The 18,090-nt window shown below is 44.0% G+C and overlaps 1 non-coding gene across 1 annotated transcript; it reads left to right on the top strand.

Moving 5' to 3' along the window:
• The first annotated feature begins 4,977 nt into the window (after positions 1–4,977).
• TRNAS-UGA (transfer RNA serine (anticodon UGA)) lies at positions 4,978–5,059 on the top strand. The gene has a single exon. It is a non-coding gene; the product is annotated as a tRNA-Ser (tRNA).
• The last annotated feature ends 13,031 nt before the right edge of the window (positions 5,060–18,090 follow it).

Below are 18,090 nucleotides of genomic sequence, written 5' to 3'. Positions count from 1 at the left end.
ATAACCTTGATTCTCTCTCCTGATAGAGTTAGTTATCAGACACTACCACCGAGCCATTTTGAGAGTGGGCCATGATTCTCAGTGGTTTGAGATAATCTATTAGTTATATAATAATGCGATCATCCCCCACAATGAGAGGTGAGTCAATAGAATCACCTCCATGATGAGATCTGCTCTGAGCAGTCAATTCATTGAAGGGAATTTCTTTGGGGGTGCAGCCAATATATGTGGACATTTTGGGAAAACAGGCATTTTGCTTAATCTAGACTTTGTAACTGACTCATGATCATGACTTCTGGTTCTTTGGACTTAAGCCAGCAGCCCGTCATGTGTGCTTGGGTTTGTCAGCCCCTGCAGCAACATGAATCCCGAGAAGCATCTGTCTGATGTGTATCCTAGATGTAGGACTTACTACCCTTCACAACAGCACGAGCTATTTCCTTGAGATAACTATATATGTTTAGATATATGAGAAGTACCCAAAATGAACCAGATGTTTTTCAAAGCTGTATATTTAAATTTTTTTACAAAACAACCATATCACCTTCAAAGTACTCTCCATTACACTTAAGACATTTGTCAAATCTGCAATTCCATTCTTGGAAACATTTTTCAAGCTCATCTGATTGGATGGCTGACAGCACCTCCCCCATTTTTTTTCTTCACCTCCTCCACATCTTTAAATCACTGTCCTTTTATGTCCCTCTTAATTCACAGAAACAAAAAGAAGTAGCATGAAGCAAGGTCAGGTGAGTAAAGTATGTGGGGCAAGAGAGGCATGCTGTTTTTTGCCAGAAATTGGTGTACTGGGATGACTGCATGAGCAGGTACATTGTCATGGTAGCAAAACCAGTCCCCCTGTCTGCCACAAATCAGGCCTTTTTTTGTCACACACTGTTACTTAATCTTTCCAGAAATTCTGAATAGAAAGCTTGATTCAGTCTAACGTGGTAGAACAAATTCCAAATGCACTATGCATCGACATTTTCATCCACTTGGGAAGTTGGCAGACGTCCAAAATAAGGTTTGTCATCAATCGACATTTCACCTTGTTTGAAGCAACGAAACCACTTCCACTTGAGTTCTCCCATAGCGCTGTCCTTGTAAACTGTGTTCAACATCACAACCATTTCTGCGGCCTTCTTCCTGAGCAGGAAACAAAAACAGCTGCTTGCTGTTCTTTTAAGCCAGCCGTCATGAAAAGGAGGTTCACGTAAAACTGCTTTTATGGAAAATTCACTGTGACCAGAGAAACCCTTCCCAGGTGATGTCATTCACTCAGAGCAAGTTGTTCTGGGCTCTCCTGATGGGAAAAATGCGTCCTACAAGAGCTCCACTCGGACCAGAGCACTTCCGGCTTTGGGGAGGGTGCCCCCCTATTTATATAAGATTCATTGGTTTTGTGTCTCTAAACAACACAGTCTAAGACAATGGCTAAGCTTTAAAACTCTTCAAGTGTTGCCAACTCTCGCTAACAAATCTCAAAACACACAAGGCAGCTACATTAAAGTTACCAGACTGCATCTCTCATTGGGTTGTATAGTTATTTATATATTTCCCAAAAAAAGGTGAGGATACTCCAAAAGTCCAAGAAAAAATTATGAATTAAAAAATAAATGGGGAAAAAAATGGGGAGAAAAAAAGATTAATAGAACTCTTCCACGAGCTTTTTGAGCAATACATTTTTCACTTACCCTCATATATGCACTTCTTGATTTACATGTAAGTCTGCCAGACAAAGGAGCCCTGGTGGAGCTGTGTGTTGGGCACTGGGCTATTAACCTCAAGGCTGATGGTTCAAACCCATCAGCTGCTCAAATGGAGAAAGATGAGTCTGTCTGCTCAGAATCCCTATACAGGGACATGATGAGCTGGAGTCAACTAGCAACTAGATGGCATTGTTTGGGGGTTTTTTGTTGTTGATGTTGTTTTTGTTTTGGGGGGTTGGGGTCAGGGATAAGGAGTTCTGGTGGTGCGATGTTTAAAGCACTCTGATGCTATCCAAAGGTCAGTAGTTTGTACCAACCAGCTATTCACGTGGAAGAAGGATGTGGTGTGCTTCCATAAAGATTAATAGCCTTGGAAATGCTGTGACAGTTCTACTTGGTCCTCCAGGGTCACTAGGAATAGGAATGGCAGTGGTAGACTGCAGAGACTAACAGAAAATACATAAGGGCAACAAAATATAACAAGAACACTGAGCTAGTGTAACAAGCTAAGGTCCTGACTTTCTTGTGTGACCTTGGGGAAGTCACTCACAGATAGATATCGGCTTGGCAATTTCCTGTTTGAAAATTAAAGAACTGGATTACGTTCAGTGTTCCTTTTAGCATTAAAACTGTGATTTTTGTAATGTAAAAAAGAACACCAGAAAAAATCATTCTACTTAAGTTATTGACTTATTATTTAAGAACAAAGACATGCCATAATACTCCCAACCACATACTCTGCTTCAGAGAATTCTGCCTCTAAAGTGGCTTAGCTTAATAAAAAGCACTCTATTAAAAATCACTACTGGAAGTACCAGAATCCAGGTGTGAAAAGGAGGGACGGCAATCAGAATCACCAGGAAATGTTCACAAACCTAACTGCTGTAGAAACCCATATTTATGTTCTTATTGTCCTGAATCAGAACCTATTTCCTGTTGTAATTATAGTAGATCATATGTATTTGATTTCATTTCCTCTAATTTACCACTGCATTAAGTTGCAGTGCTAAGACTTAATAGTTCCATCTAAAAGAACTCACTTGGAAATTCATGCTTTAAGAAAAATATATAAATTTATCCCAGTTCATTTGAGCAATATGGTAAATCAAAGAAAATAAATAAAGGAGATTTCCTTTTTTAAAAACCTTCTATTAACTGGTGGCACTGTGAGTTACCCTTTTGGGCTGCTAAGCACCAGGTGGGTGATCCAAATCCTCCAGTTACTCTGGAGAAAAATGAAGATTTACAGTCTGGAAACCCTATATTGGGTTGCTACAGCCAGAATGACCCATAGAGGCCAGGCCAGAGAGACAACTTGTGTACTGTGGACATGTCAGGAGATACCAGTCCCTGGATGAGGGCACCCTCCCTGGTGACGTGGAGTGGCATTGGAAAAGAGGAAGACCCTCGACAGCATGGATGGGCACAGGGGCTGCCATGCTGGGTTCAAACATAAAAACAACTGTGAAGGTGCCCCAGGCCTGGGCCGTGTTTCATTCTGATCCATGAGTCAGAACCACCTGGCCCGCACCTAACAACCTCAGTCAGAATCAACCCGATGGCAGTGCGTTTGGGTTGTTTGTTCTAGTTTTGCTTCTGCTCGTTTACATTAACCCAAACGAGTGTTAAACATGTTTGAAATATTGAAACAGTAATCAAATTTGTTTTCACCAAATACACGTTAACTTCATAACAGACTCTTTCTCCACAATTCTGCTCCCCCTCAAAAAAAAAAAAGTGTGGGTAAGCTATTTTAACCATAGTCAATTCTCATTATGGATCAAGCATTTTGTAAAACAAGTAAAGTCTTCAAAATAAAAAGGAATGGGGATTGAGAGAAAGAACTTCCACTAAATATTATCATCATTCAACTGCAGGGAGGGGAAGAATTTTTTTTTAAAAGGGGGATTTCAAGTTCAAGATACAATTCGTAAGAGGGTAACAGTACGTTAGGTTCCCACAGGACACACACAGAACCTGCAAGCAAGCTAAAGACAATGAGTCTTTTCTTTTTCCTTAGGAAAGTACCTACTGGAAAAAGGCAAGTTATCTTCTGATAGTATAAAATGTTTTGCCTGGGAGCCGAAAATAACCTAGCTCCCATTTAGTATTCACAGAGAAAATAGGGCGGCACCTGGAGTCCCGCCAATTAAAAAACAAACTCAAGTTAAAGCGTATTCTAAAACTTCTCAAGAATTCTACCCTGCCCACAGTGAAATGGTTGTGACACTTAACATAATTTAGTTATCTGAAATTGTCTTTAATGTCCATAGAACATGTGTGCCTTTACATGAGGGCTTCCCAAGGTCAGGGATTTACCTTCCTATCTTATTAGCGGGGCACCGTCGTGAGAAAGGCGGGTGAACTTCTCCCGAACACTTTGAGTGCAAACTAGTAAACTGCGAGCTTTCAGCAAACGTGTCTGTGCATCCACCTGGCTGCTTACAGGATGCACGCCGCGCATGCGCCCAGGTGGTCCCCACGCGTTCGCGCCCTGGGTCCACTGGCCCGTACAGCGGCCTCCGGCGGCGTCTTCCCGGTGTGCCGAGGGAACGCCCAGGATGCACGTAAAGCATGGTACCTGCGCTTAGCAAAGAGGCGGACGTAAATAAGGGGCACCTGGAGGTAACGGACGCAGACTTCATGCTTAGCACGTGGTTCGGAACCCACCTCCCGGGCTCTGTGGAGCCAAATGCTGAGGCCTCGCAGGGGCCAGTTGTCCCAATAGGAGTCAGCAAGGAAGCGCTCGGTTTTGAGTGAGGAAAGTGGGACGTGGCTGTTTGGACAGGAAGACGCTCTCGGAGCACGTCTGTCTCTGCAAGAATGCAGCCTGTTGAAGGCTGGGAGCCCCGCCGGGACGCGGCCACAGGTGCTTCTCCCGGGGCGACCGGAAGGAAAGCGGGAAAAGGAAAGGCAGAAATTGCGAGAGCGCAGGCCCGCAGCACAGAGCTGGAGGGTTATCTCTCTGGTTCGCGGCGATCTTGTCCTTATGAAAAGGCAGCGGGCGGGCAAATTCGGAGTCCGCGACCGGAAGCTAGGCAAGGCTGCGGTTTTCGGAGCGTAACGAAGGGAGAGGTTTCTAAGAACTGGAAGTTCCTCTACGTAGAGGTGTTTTTATTATTTCTTCGTGTCCCGATTGTACAACAATTTGAGCCTTCTGGGCCGCCCCTCAGCGGAACTCCTCGCGTCGGGAGGCTCCGCCCATCGGATGCCGGCGCGCGCAGTGCTCGATCCACTAAAGCGTCTCCGCCTTCCCCAGTTCGCTGTGGCAGCGATGGCCGAGTGGTTAAGGCGTTGGACTTGAAATCCAATGGGGTCTCCCCGCGCAGGTTCGAACCCTGCTCGCTGCGGAAGCGGGTGCTTCAAAACATAATTTTGGTTTTTTTTTTTAATCAGTGAAAATTGTAGCTTTCTCCAAAAGACAGTCTGGGTTTTTTTTTAATCAGTGAAAATTGTAGCTTTCTCCAAAAGACAGTCCTTGTATCTTACGCCGTAACTAACAGTTAAAGGGCATACCTAAGAAGTTTACCGCGAATTTCTTCCAAAGATACCCTGAGAAATGTCATGCTGCAAACAAACGGGAAGGATCCTTGGGGCCCAAACAGTGGGGTAGCCATTGTAAATCTTGCTACTCCAGGATAAGACCAAATGCGCAAAGTAAAAATAAATATGGGCAGAATTTCTCGGCCTTACACAGCCAGAAAGCAAGCCTATTTCACTGAAGCTGATGGCAGAACTAATACTGTATGTTACTTTTCCCTAACTGCAGAATCACCACGGCATCCAAGAATCTTGTGAAATGGGAGAAAATAAAGGTGAGAAACTACTAGCAGCATTTCTTAAAGTTCTGTTTGTAAAGGGTGATACGTCCAAAAATGAAGCATCATTGAAATGAAGTGCATTGCCAAATGCAAAAAGGACGAGGCGTTTAAAAAAAAAACCAACATAATTTATTATCACATTTTTGTAGAACGATCATTTACATAGTCATTTATGTGGCCCGAATGTGGCAGAGGTAAGAATGAAGCCGGACTGGAATTGCAGGTGGTTCTGGACACAGTTTATCACCAAAAGCACTCCAGGTCCTGGGCCAGCCCCACAACTGTTACTTTTGAGCCCATTGTTGCAGCCACTGTGTCAGATCTTTGGGGATGGACTTTGGGAGGATTTTAAAGTTTCTAACATACTTTTTTTTAGTATCTGTAATTGGGCCAGGATTCTTGATTGCTTGGTAGTAATCCCCCCACCACTAAGTTTACCCCTTCCTGTGCTTAGAATCCATTCGACTGCATACCTACCACCACCACCCAGTCTAAGCCAGTATCACCTGTCTTCTCAACTTCTAGGCCTCCTGCTCCTCGATCTACTTTTTCTACATTCCAATCTGTTCTGAATAAAATAAGGCTTTCTTTTTTTGTGGGGGTTGGTGGTGGTGAATATATTCTCTTGATTGTGGTGATAGCTTCACGGGTATGTCCAAATATCAAAGCTGTGTACTATAAATACATGTTTCACTGTATGTAAGCATATCTCAATAGAGTTGGAGTAAGAAAATAGAAAATGACCATATGTGTTCACAACAAAAGGTGAAAGGAGTATAATAATATACTCATAAAAAATTAAATTCTGGGCATGCCCAACTACAGTTAATTTGATTATACAGGATTTGTACTTTTCCTTCGCTGCTCATATCCAAAGTAAGTATGACCTCATTGGTCACTTTTGACTCGTGTTCAAGCGCTTTGTCGAGTGGTTTAATATGCAGTGGCGAGTGTGGGGTAAGTAGGAAACGAGAAGGCGCCTGGTTGATGGATCTGTGCCTGCGCGCCCCCAGGTAGAGTGAAAGGAAAGACGGCTAGCAGATGGCAACTTGTCTCCTCTCAAAGCCATTACTGTTCTCCTGTATCAGCAGTTCCTGAATGTTTTTGGTTTCAGAATTCCTTTTCACCCTTAAAATTTTAGTATCATAAAATACTTTTGCTTATTTATATATGTGTGTGTGTGTGTGTGTACACACTATGACAGATTTCATGTCAATTTGAACCTATATAAAAGTCTAGGGGTTCAGTCCAACCTATCAATCAGATCACAGCCTCTTTGGAAAGTATGGCTTTTTTATGACACAGTAAGAAATTCTCTCTTTCTCTAGCCTTTCATCTTTCTCCTCTCTGGGACTCTGTGTCTGCCTCCAGGGGTGGCACCATGTGACAGCTGACACCCTGCTGTCTTCCCACGGAGCTTGGATCCACAGATCTCTGTACCCCCTGGGCCTGGGATCCCCCTGCTTCCCGCTTCACCAGTGAGCATCATCTGCCTGTACTTACGTGAATCTGAAGAGCACCCGGCTAGCATCAGGCCTATGGGCTTGAGTCGAACTAGGCTAGGATGCTGTCTTGATATAAAAACCAAGACTCTTTGACATGAAGTTTTTTCATATACATATATGAGTTTCACTGATTTTGTTTTTTTCTAGACAACACATACATATGCATGTGCATGTAGGTGTGTTTAACCACTAAATTCCTTCGCCTGGTACTTACTGCACCCTAATAAATAATTTTGTAGGTAGGAAAGCCAGAAACCAAGAGAATGAATCAAAACTATGTCTGAAGGGATTTGAGCCCTGACTGCATAGATCAGCAGGAATATTGCAGCTGAACAATAGTGCTGCTGATAGATTGCAGCACTATTTAATGTGATTTATGACACTGTTATTTGGTTTTAATACTATATGTTCATTGTAAAGGAATTTCATCCACAGAGCTTTCATTAATGGAGGCAGGCACTGTTGTGTAGTGAGTCAGTGAAAATGGGCTGGCTTGGGTGTAAAACTTGTCTTCAAAGTTGACTCTGACCTTGACCCCGCTTCCTTCTCTGGAGACCTTGCTCTCCAATGTCTCCATGTCCCGAAGGACATCTGGCCTCTACATCCTAGAGTGCCAATGACGAATCGTACTCCTGAGACCCACAGGGATTAGAGAGACTCTAGCACTGACACTGAAATGTTCAGGTAAAACAGAAAATCTGTTCTGCCTGAAGGGCTGATGTTGAAAAATTCAGACTGTTCCGTTATTGTTCCAACAACTAGTTTCCTTACCAAACGCCATTCAGTTGATAACTCAGGCTCACCTTGGCGCATAGAAAAATGGCAAAAGGAAATGAGGTCTTTCTGTTTCCTTCCCACTTGCCCCCACACCTCCTCACCAGACTTAGGATCTAGAAACCACTTCTCATGGGCTGAACTTGATTGTCTCAAAATGAACATTAGCCATTTAGATTTACCTTAGTTGCTTTTCTGTGAGGAAGAACAGTTCTCTGTGGGTCTTTCCGGGGCTCTGAGAAGACTTTACTGACAGAGAACTTTGTTCATGAGCTTCTGCTTTTGATGCTGCCTGCTGCTTGATTTAAAGGCTGGAAGCAGGGGATTGAAGCAGAATGAACCTATTAGAGGTCCTAGCTGGAAGAGACTGGCTTCAATAAGCTCTGGAGATAAGAGGCATCAGGCCCAAGCTGATCAGCTTATATATCCCCCGATCCCTTACTGTAGGGATCTCAAGGACTGCTTCTTATTCCTCTAATACGTCTGGTATCACATCTGTCCACCAAGTCTTATGGGGTCTTTATGGGTTCCTCTCTCAAACATCTTCATTTGAGACAAGATTCTCAGAATATTTGTCCAGCTAGGGACGTTGAAATGCATTTTACCTGACACAAATCATTCCAAGAGGTGAGTATAGTGTCCATCTAAAGCATACTAGTCTTCCAGATGTTACGAAGACTTGAGTCAGACTTGGGTCAGGCACACCTTAGTTCTTAAAGTATCCTCTCAGCATACTTATTCAAACTGTGGGCTGAGCAAATAATACAAAAAGCTATTGTACATATAGAAGAATTTTCTATTGAGGATTCAAGAAAAGCTTATTAACAACCTGCAATGTGCAAATAACACAACGTTACTAGCTGAAAGTGAGGACTTGAAGCACTTGCTGATGAAGATCAGGATTGTGGCCATCAGTATGGATTATGACTTGAGGTAATGAAGATCAAAATCCTCACAACTGGACCAATTGGGAGCATCATGATAAATGGAGAAAAGATTGACGTTATCAAGGATAACTTGATAACTTACATCTTGCTTGGATCCGTAATCAATGCTCATGGAAATTGCATTCAAGAGATCAAACAAAAACAGTCATAGACAATACTTAAAGTAATTCCAATAAAACCCTACTTATAAAAGTGGACCGAGGGAAGAATTCGTCTCAGGGCCCAAAGTTTACAGAGCCCTGCTCTAGTCCTGCATGTACTTGAAAGGGTCTTCCTGACTTAACACAGTGAAGATAAGAGAGGGTGCCCCAAAAATGGAATTTTTTTCAAAGCTAGATATTTTAACAAAACAACCTTATCACCTTCAAAGCACTCTCCATTACACTTAATACATTTGTCAAACCTGTGATTCCATTCTGGGAAACATTTTTCAAACTCCTCTGTTTGCATGGCTGACAACACCTCCCTCACTTTTTCTTCGCCTCTTCTTTGTTGTTAAATCACTGTCCTTTCATGCCCCTCTTCATTCACAGAAACAAAATGAAGTCACTTGGAGCAAAGTCAAGGGAGTAAGGTGCAGAGGGCGAGAGAGACATCCTGGTTTTTGCAAAAAACTGGTGCACTGAGATGGCTGTGTGAGCAGGTGCTTTGTCCTGGTGGCAAAACCAGTCCCCGTGTCTGCAACAAATCAGGCCCTTTTGGTCACACACTGTTATGCAATCTTTTCAGAACCTCTAAATTGAAAGTTTGATTAACAGTCTGACCGGTGGAACGAATTCCAAATGCACTATCTCTCTCACAACAAAAAAACAAATGAGCATTGTCTTAATCTATTATTTTACTTGATGAGGTTTTTTGTTTTGTTTTGTTTTGTTTTTTGCTTTTTTGTTCTTTGGGGTTTTTTGGTGGCGGTGACAACATCTTCCACCGGCTTGCCTGGTGTTTAGTTTCGGGGTCGTAAGAATAGCACCATGTCTCGTCACCTGTAATGACCTCTGTTTATTACTTTGAAAGCTGTTCTTTCAAAGGATGGCATGTTTCCACTCAATGCTCTTTTTCCTACTCGTCAACTCGCAGCAACCTTTCCATTCTCAAATCTTCCATTAAAATTCACTGAACCAAGCTCCAAGATAGTCCAGGTAACTTCTCCATCTCTTCAATGGTCTGTCGTCAGTCTTTAAGTGTGCAAATTTTGTTGACATTTTCTTCCATTTGGGAAGTTGATGGATGACCAGAATGAGGTTTGTCATCAACTGACATTTCACCTTTTGTGAAATGAGAAAACCACTCGTACACTTGCGTTTTTCCCATAGCGCTGTCCTCCCTTGTAAGCTGTGTTCAACATCACAACAGTTTCTGCGGCATTCTTCCTAAGCAGGAAGCAAAAACAGCCGCATACTTGTTCTCTTACATCGCCCATCACAAAAAAAGATATTTGAGCGAAACTGTGTTTATGAAAAAGTTCACTGTGACTACAGATAACCTTCCCAGGCAATGCCACAGGGTGCACTAACTCAGAGTGAGTTGCTCAGTGCCCACCTAGTGGGAAAAGGCATACTACCAAAGCTCTGTCCAATAGAGCTTTTTCCAGTTTTAGGGGGTACCCCATGGTATGTTAGCAGGCTGGTTAACATTTAACTAATTCTGTTTTTACAGACAGCTTAGGATTTCATTAGCACAAAAACACAAGAAAGAACACCAGTTATATACACCTGAGGACAAAACTGGGAATCTTGTTTCTTTCAGACCATTTTATCTCAGTTCATGGTGCTGGACCAGTACCTGCTGAGGTCTCCTAGACTGGACTTGCTGGCTCCACTCACCACTGAGACTAGATGGGGTACGGCCCTGGAAACATTTGTTTAGGTTCTTCAGCTTCTGTAGGTTTCCATAAAACTTGTTGTGGTTCTTGTTAGGTGCCATCGTGTCAGGTCTGACTCACAACAGCCTTATTTACAACCGAGCAAAACACTGCCAGGTGCCGTGCCATCCTTACAATAGTTCCTGCGTTTGAGCCTCAATGCAGCCAGTGTATCCATCCATCTTGCTGAGGACCTTCCTCTTTTTCGCTGCCCCTCCACTTTACCAAGCATGGTGTCCTTCTCCAGGGACATGTCCAAAGCACAAAAGCATTCTTGGCTATACTTTTTCCCATGAAGGTTGCTCCTCTGAAAATAGGAAGAACTGTATCTGCAAACTCTTGCACCCTGGAACATTTTAAGGCATGATTCACCTCAAGGTGTCCCTGTGTCTTAGTTTCCTAAGGTTGCTGTAAGAAAGCATCACAGCAGGAATGACTTAAAATGGCAGCAATTGGGAGAAACCCCCAAGATGGTGTCCAGGTAGATTTACCCACCTGGAGCTTCTGTTGCCAGACAGGCAACATCCAAGGTGCTCCAAGCCCCGTGGGCCGCACCAGTATGACTTCTTGGGAGATCAGCCAGAGAAGTGCCATCCTCATGGGCCCACAACCATGGGAGATATGGTGTGGGAAGTACGCCCGATCTGACCCCATCACACTGAGGCAAAACACTAAGGGCATACAACAGAGAAGCAAGGGGAACAAAGCAATGAAATCCCTGGGGAATACCAAAAATGGACTTTGGGGACAGAGTGTGACACCCAATCACACTCGACTAGAAAACACTCCTAGAGGTCAAAAAACAAACCTGACAAAAAACAAACCTGGAACTATTTATAGGCTTTTCCTTTTTTTGTCATTGGCTTTTCTTTTTGTTGTTATTTTGTAGTTTTGTTTGTTGCTGTTGTGTTGGTTTTGTTTTCCTTTGTTGTTTTGTTTGCCTTTGCCTGGTTTTTGCACTTATTAGTGTCTCTGCATGTCTCCCTAGATAAAATAGGCAGGATAAACAATTCGGAGACGTAAACAACAGGACTAACAGTTCCTGGGGGACACGGCAGAAGGGGAGGTGGGAGAAAGGAAAGTGGGGGTGGTCAACCAACCCAGGGACAAGGGAACAACAAATGAACTAAAATCGATGGAAAGAAAGGCGTAGGATGACTAGTGGGGCTTAATCAAGGACAATGGAACAGTGAGGAATTACTAAACCTGAATGAAGGCAGAACAGGATTGTGGGACAAAAGGAAAGTAAAAGGAAATAGAGGAAAGAGCTAGGGGGCAAAGGGCATTTATAGAGGTCTAAATAAATGCATGTATATATGTAAATATATTTATATATAATGATAGGGAAATTGATGTATGTATATCTATAAGTTAAGAATTAAGGTGGCAGATGGACTTTGGACTCAAGTACTCCCTCAACAAGAGAACACTTTGTTCTAATAATCCAGCATTTTGTGATGCTCACCTTCCTGACACGATCGCTGAAGACAAAATAGGTGCATAAGGAAATGTGGTGAAGAAAGCTGATAGTGCCTGGCTATCAAAAGATATAGCATCTGGGGTCTTAAAGATAAACAAGTGGCCATCTAGCTGAGAAGCAACAAAGCCCACATGGAGGAAGCACACCAGCCTGTGTTATCATGAGATGTCAATGGGATCAGGTATCAGGCATCTAAGACCCAGAACAAAATCATACCAATGTGAAGGGGACAGGGCAGGGAAACCCAAAGCCCATCTGTAGACAGTTAGACATTCCCTTATAGAAGGGTCACAAGGAAGAGACGAGCCAGTCAGGGTGCAGTATAGCACCAATGCAACATCCAACTTTCCTCTAGTTCTTTAATGTTTCCTCCTCCCCCCACTATAATGACCTCAATTCTACCTTTCAAATCAGACTAGACCAGAACATATGCACTGCTACAGATAAGAGCCCAAAACACATGCAATCTAAGATAGATAAACCAACAATCAGCGTAGAGATACCAGAAGGATAAGGGGAAGGTGGGGGTGGGGTGGGGGGAGAAAAGGGCAATCGATCACAAGGATCAACATAAAACCCCCTCCCTGGGGGACGAACAACAGAAAAGTGGGTGAAGGGTGACAGGACGATGTAAGATATGAAATTAACCTACAGCTTATCAAGGGTTCATGACAGAGGGAGGGTGGGTAAGGGCGGGAGGAAGTGATATCAAGGGTTCATGACAGAGGGAGGGTGGGTAAGGGCGGGAGGAAGTGATATCAAGGGCTCCAGTAGAAAATGCTTTGAAAATGATGGCAACATATGTACAAATGTGCTTGACACAGTGGTTGAATGTATGGATTGTGATAAGAGATGTAAGAGCCCCCCCATAATTGTATCTGGTAATTTTGGGGGGGGGGAAACAGCAGAAAATACTGTCTCACAATTCTGGAGGTCAGAAGTTCAAAATCAAGGTGTCAACCTTTTCCTAGCTTCTGGTGCTTTCTTGGGGGCATAGAGATGTAGTGGTTAGGCATTGGGCTGCTAGCTACAAGGTCAGCAGTGTGAAGCCACCAGCCACTCTGAGGGGGAAAGATGAGGCCTTTCATTCCCATAAACAGTCACTGCCTTGGAAACGCACAAGGGCAGCCCTACCCTGTCCTAGAAGGTCACTTTGAGTTGGAATTGACTCAATGGCAGTGAGCGTGGTTGGGATGGTTTCTTTGCTTTACAACAAATCTTCAGCATACCACTACTGTCTCTGCCACCATTGTCTCCTCCTTACAAGACCTTGTCTCTCTGTCTCTTTGTCTCTTCTGCGCTTTTTATCCTGTTGGAAGCCATACAGCCATGTTAGACTAGGGTCAGTGACTTTGTGTTAACCTACAACATCTTTAAATGCCCCACCCCGAGCAGAGCCGCCTTCACAGCTACCAGTTGTTAGTACTACAACATATTTTAGGGGAACCTCAATCCAGCCTATACTGCAAAGTCGTTGGAAGGAGTGAAAGCAAGAAGTGCTTTGAAGTAAAGTCAATCAGCTTTTAAATCCAAGCTCTTCCCTCCTCCTGAATGACTTCAGCCGGCTTATCTAACCCCTCCTTGCCGCGGAGCCTTCATTCCCTTACCTACAAAGCAGGAATAATAATCATGTCTACTCTGTGGCATTGCCAGTAGTAACTGCCATTTTCTGAGCATTGTGATGCAAGCTTTACAAATGTCAGCTCACCTCACAGCCACAGCTGTGTGACAGACAAGAGACTGAAGAAGAATCACAGGCTGTTACTTCCTTCCCCTTCCCCAGAGTGGCTCCCCCAGAGAAGTGCCCACGACCAACTTCAGGGAGCTCTTGGGCAGGGATGGAAGGACATTTGGTTCGTGTTAGTAAAAGAGTGGCATATTCTATGCTCTAGAGAACAGGGGAACAAGCTCCCTGGGGGTTGATGGACAACTACCCAGAGTTTATTTTGGGGCAGACCTATGTTTGGGGAAAGGTGAGGCCTTCTTTGAGAGGTTAGCACCTGTCCTCAGGTTCCCTCATCCCTAGACATTTTTCCCCTCTGGTGCCTCTTATGGCTAATGATTGGATTTGGATACAATTTCCCAGCCTGAGTTTCATTCCCTCTACCAACTCCACCACACCCCAACATTTAAAATATATAATCTGCTGAGCTTGGCCATGGTACTTTCAATGGCGTCATATGTATATGAAAGTTGGACATGAACTGAAGAACACTTAGGAAGAAGCAGTGTATTTGAATTACTCTTCTGGCAAAGCATATTGAAAGTGTCATGGACCGCCAAAAGAACAAACAAATCTGCCTTGGAAGAAGTACAGCCAGAGTGCTCCTTGCAAGCAAGGATAACAAGGCTCAGCACTTTGGACATGTTGTCAGGAGAGACCAGTCCCTGGCAAAGGACAAAAACAGAGAAAGACCTTCAACAAGACAGACTGGTACAGTGCCTGCAACAATGAAGTCGAACGTGACAATAATCGTGAGGGTGGCACGGGACTGGATGGCACGTCTTTCTGTTGTACAGAAGGCTGCGATGGGTCCGAACTGACTCAACGGTACCGCACAACAACAGATGAGCTGTGTGGCCTCTGCCCAGCCCCAAGCCAAACGCACTGCTATGGAGCCGACCCCAGCCTTCAAACGTGAGATTTGTCTCTGGAAGGACGAGCCTTCCCACGCAGGCCCTCTGAACGCTCTACCACTGCTTCTTTCGAGCTCCTGTCTGACCCCTCTTGCCCCTGTTTGCAGACCTGTAGGGGATCCCTGTGGCCAGCTCAGTAAAAGCCAGACTCCCTCACGTCCTGCTCAAGACGCTTCATAACGTGGCCTTCACGTGCTTCTCGCCTTCTTTTATACTACTCCCCAACAACCCGCTCCAAGAACAATTAGACACATCCCCGCATCCCTACACACACGTGCGCACGCATGCGCACATAGGACAGCCCTAGCACTATCTGGCCCTTTCCAACATTGGTTGACACTCTTGGCTGAAAAATTTTCCCAGTCTTAACGATGGGTTAGAAACATACCCATTCCCCAATGTTAACACACACATGCCCACATAGACTGTACATGGATTTTCAAAATCGCTGCGCAAATATATTTAAAATCTGTGTTATATAGGCAAAATGCAATCTATGCTCCTCCCTTTATGTTGCATCTTCAAGAAATATTCAAGAAAAGTTACCAGGGGTATCTGGTATACTAGAGAACCATTAGATAGTGAGACACCAGGAATCTTATTTATAGCAAGACGAGTAAAGCAGAGACTTTTAAGTGAAATAGTATTATTCTGCTTACTGAACAGGAAATGCATACCAATGGCTCAAATTCTCATAAAAGACTCCCTGCCATGCCGTCCTCCTACCTTGAAGGTGCTTTCCTGGAGGCTACCAGGGACCAGCTTCTTTATTTGTCCTCACGGCCTCTTCCTGAACATGCATAACATATTTTTGATACAGATCTTGGCATACTATGCAAATTGTTCTTACCCTCGATCTTATTATTTAAAAATATATACCCTGCATATCTGTCGAAGCAGGAGCCTAGAATAAGCTCCTTCAGTGCCTTTTCCAAACTTCTGATGGTTTCTTAGGAGGCACAGAGATGCCTCCTCAGGCATTCTTTCTGTGGCCCTGTGGTGGTTGCACAATCTCCTGTCAACTTGAGCGAAGGGGTGGAGTCTAGCCTGTCCATCAGGTCGCAGCTTGATGACCTCTTTTGGAGGAGCGATGGAGATAAATACTTCACTGGAGGCCAGACCCAGGCTCTCTGCCTTCCCTGTCCTGCTGTGGAGACTCTCAGGGAGCTGGAGGAGACAGGTGGAGACCGGTGCCAGCACTGAGATGCTTCCACTGACACTGGATCAACAAGACTTCTACCCACTGGCAGGTGCTCTTCTTGTATTTGGCATCAGTGCATGTGCTGTGTGAGTGTAAAGAGGAATTTATGGACTAGTATCAGACATATGAGCTAATATCAGACTTATGGTCTTGATCTGGATTGGGCTGGGATGTTTTCTCAATATACACTTTCTCTTTGACATTAAGCTCTTCTTTTGTCATTTTATTAACAATTCTTATCACAATCCATACTTCCATCCATTGTGTCAAGCACATTTGTTCATTTATTGCCATCATCATTCTCAAAACATTTGCTTTCTTCTTGAGCCCTTGGTATCAGCTTATCGTTTTTCCCCTTCCTCTCCCACCCTCCTCTCATGAATCCTTGATAATTTATAAATTATTGTTATTTTTCATGTCTTACACTGACCGATATCTCCCTTCACTCACTTTTCTGTTGTCTGTCCCCCCAGGAAGGGGTTATATGTACATCATTGTGATTGGTTCTCCCTTTCTCCCCCTACCTTCCCCTTACCCTCCTGGTATTGCTACGCTCATTATTGGCCCTGACAAGTTTATCTGGCCTGGATTCCCTGTGTTTCCAGTTCTTATCTGTACCAGTATACATCCTCTGGTCTAGCCGGTTTTGTAAAGTAGAATTGGGATCATGATAGTGGGGGAGAAGGAAACATTAGAGAACTAGAGGAAAGTTGTATGTTTCATGGGTGCTATACTGCACCCTGACTGGCTCATCTCCTCCCTGCGACCCTTCTGTAAAGGGATGTCCAGTTGCCTACAAATGAGCTTTGGGTCTCCACGCCACACTCCCCCTTATTCACAATAATAGGATTTTTGTTCAGGGTCTCTGAAGCCTGGTACCTGATCCTACTGACACCTCATGAAAGCCCTGCTTTATTTTATTTCGTTTTAGCTTTCATTGTGAATGGGATGAATATTTACTGAGCACATCAGTTTTCCTTTCAACAATTCTCACATATTTTGTTTTGTGTCATTGATTGCCCTAAAAGATGTTACATTGTGGGGGTTACAATCCCCACAATGTAACATCCCTGATCCCACTTAGCCCTCACCCCCCCACCCCACCCCCATAGAGTCTGTTTCCATTCCTCCTCCTTTCCTAGATCTTCTGCACATTGTCCTTGGATTCATGATGCCCTTTAACCTCCAGTGGTTGATGATCCTAAGATGTGTGTGCCTCCATACTGTTAGTGATCCCCTTATAGTCCTGTCTAATGTTGGGCTAAAAATGGAGCCATGGGTGAGTTCATTTCCAGGCCTGCCGTGTGACTACAGGCCATAATCTCAGGGGTTCTACCCACTTCTCTCTGATAAGAATGGAGTCTTTCTTGCTGAGCATTTAGATAGTTGTCAACCTTTCGATTTTGTGCACTGCCCCCCAGGAGGGGGAATGTGACTCCAAGGGACTTTAAAAAAAATTTTAAGATCATTTTATTGGGGGTTCTTACAGCTCTTATAACAACCCATCCATCAATTGTATCAAGTGTATTTGTACATATGTTGCCATCATCATTTTCTAAACATTTACTTTCTATTTGAGCCCTGGGTATCAGCTCCTCTTTTTTCCCTCCTTCACCCACCCTCCCACCCTCATGCAGGGGACAGTTTTGTACATATAAAAATTTCTAAGGTGGCGGGTTTGGTTTAATTATCCATTTTCATGTAGAGTTTGGAGATACAGAACCGACGCATTGTGCAAACATCAGGAATTGAGCACAGGGAATGATTGTGGCTAAAAGTTCCAGCAGAAACATAAAACCAGATGCCATGGAGTCAATTCCAACTCGTGGTGGCCTGTGTGTTCCAGCGTAGAAGTGTGATAAGCTTTAAGAAAGCAGGTTGTCAGGCTTCCCTTGGGCAGCGCCTCTGGGCAGCTTCACACTGCCAACCTTCAGTTAGTAGCCGAGCGCAAAACACTTTGCACAGACCTGGTGGAAGCATACTATTGCCAGCGGAACGGAGAACTGTGCCATAGGATGTCTGAGGCTGAAAGTGTTTACAGAATGCAGACTGCTGTGTCTTTCTCCCATGGAGTAACTGCTGGGTTTGAACCGTCAAGCTTCTAGTTACCTGTTGAGTACTTAACCAGTGCCAGGCTTCAAGTCGGTTCACTCAT

This window comes from Tenrec ecaudatus, chromosome 16, assembly GCF_050624435.1.
Source record: "Tenrec ecaudatus isolate mTenEca1 chromosome 16, mTenEca1.hap1, whole genome shotgun sequence".
NCBI lineage: Eukaryota > Metazoa > Chordata > Mammalia > Afrosoricida > Tenrecidae > Tenrec > Tenrec ecaudatus.
The sequence above is the reverse complement of the archived record's forward strand: the minus strand, read 5'-3'. Positions and strand labels throughout refer to the sequence as shown.